This window comes from Hordeum vulgare, chromosome 6H, assembly GCF_904849725.1.
Source record: "Hordeum vulgare subsp. vulgare chromosome 6H, MorexV3_pseudomolecules_assembly, whole genome shotgun sequence".
NCBI lineage: Eukaryota > Viridiplantae > Streptophyta > Magnoliopsida > Poales > Poaceae > Hordeum > Hordeum vulgare.
In genome coordinates, this window is record NC_058523.1 from 8,968,315 (window position 1) to 8,970,581 (window position 2,267).

A 2,267-nucleotide genomic window follows, 5' to 3' on the forward strand; every position below is an offset into this window, starting at 1 on the left:
TGTTTCCATTGATTTCTATGCCATGCTAGATCATTGTCACGGTACACTACCAAAGGCATTTCATATAGAGTCATCATTGCTCTAAGTTTTGAGTTGTAAGTGTGATGATCATCATTGATGGAGCATTGTCCCATGTGAGGAAATAAAAGAGGCCAAAGTTGCCCACAAAAAAGAAGAAAAAAGATGCCAAAGAGCCCACAAAAAAATGAGAGAAAAAGAGAGAAGGGACAATCCTACTATCTCCTTTCCACACTTGTGCTTCATATTAAGCACCATGATCTTCATGATTGAGAGTCTCTCGTTTTGTCACCATCATATAGCTAGTGGGAATTTTTCATTATATGACTTGCCTTTTATATTCCAATGATGGGCTTCCTCAAAATCGCCTTAGGTCTTCGTGAGCAAGCAAGTTGGATGCACACCCACCAGTTTTTTTAAGAGCTTTCACATACTCTTAGCTCTAGTGCATCATTTGTATGGCAATCCATACTCATTCACATTGATATCTATTGATGAGCATCTACATAGCTCATTGATATGCCTAGTCAATGTGACCATCTTCTCCTTATTTGCCTTGCAACCTCCACCACACTCCATTCCACTTATAGTGCTAAAACCATGGCTCACGCTCATGTATTGCGTGAGAGTTGAAAAGGTTTGAGAAAGTAAAGGTATGAAAACAATTACTTGGCCAATACAGAGGTTGTGCATGATTTAAATTCGTTGTGCAAGGATGATAGAGCATAGCCAGACTATATGATTTTGTAGGGATAACTTTCTTTTGGCCTTGTTATTTTGAAAGTTCATGATTACCTTGCTAGTTTGCTTGAAGTATTATTGTCTCCACGTCAATAGAAAACTATTGTTTTGAATCTAACGGATCTGAACATTCATGTCACATAAGAGGAGTTACAAAGGACATCTATGCTAGGTAGCATGAAAGCATTAAAAATGCATTCTTTATCACTTCCCTACTCGAGGACGAGCAGGAGTTAAGCTTGGGGATGCTTGATACGTCTCAAACGTATCTATAATTTTTGATGGTTTAATGTTGTTATCTTGTCAACTTTGGATGTTTTATATACCTTTTATATCTTTTCTTGGGACTAACTTATTAATTCAGTGCCAAGTGCCAGTTCCTGTTTTTGTGTGTGTTTTTGACTCTTTTCATATCTGATTTTAAAACGGAGTCCAAACGGAATAAAATCCCCGAAATGAATTTTTCCAGAACAGAAGAAGATCGGGGGACTTGAGGGCCAATGCAGGAGGCCCACAGGGAGCCCACAAGCCCTGTAGCCGCGGCCAGGGGGGCTCGCGGCTACCAGGCTTGTGGCCCCTTGAGCTCCCCTGCCCTAACTCTTTCGCCTGTATATTCCCTAAAATCCCAGAAAAAATAAGGGCGTCCACAAAACCACTTTTCCGCCGTCGCAAGCTTCCGTTTCCGCGAGATCTCATCTGGAGACCCTTCCCGGTGCCCTGTCGGAGGGGACTTTGGAGCTGAAGGGCTTCTACATCAACATCATTGCCTCTCCAATGACTCGTGAGTAGTCTACTTCAGACCTACGGGTCCGTAGTTAGTATAGCTAGATGGCTTCTTCTCTCTCTTGGATCTTCAATACAAAGTTCTCCATGATCTTCATGGAGATCTATCTGATGTAATCCTCTTTGGCGGTGTGTTTGTCGAGATCCGATGAATTGTGGATTTGTGATCAGATTATCTATGAATTATATTTGAGTCTTTGCTGATTTCTTATATGCATGATTTGATATCCTTGTAAGTCTCCCCAAGTCTTGGGTTTTGTTTGGCCAACTAGATCTATGATTCTTGCAATGGGAGAAGTGCTTGGTTTTGGGTTCATACCGTGCGGTGACCTTTCCCAGTAACAGAAGGGGCAGCAAGGCACGCATCATGTTGTTGCCATCAAGGGTAACAAGATGGGCTTTCATCATAGATTTGAGATTGTCCATCTACATCATGTCATCTTGCTTAAGGCGTTACTCTGTTCTTATGAACTCAATACACTAGATGCATGCTGGATAGCGGTCGACGTGTGGAGTAATAGTAGTAGATGCAGAAAGTATCGGTCTACTTGTTTTGGACGTGATGCATATATGTATGATCATTGCCATAGATAACGTCATGACTTTGCGCGGTTCTATCAATTGCTCGACAGTAATTCATTCACCCACCGTCTACTTGCTTTCATGAGAGAAGCCACTAGTGAACACTACGGCCCCCGGATCTACTCACAATTACCATCTCCGCT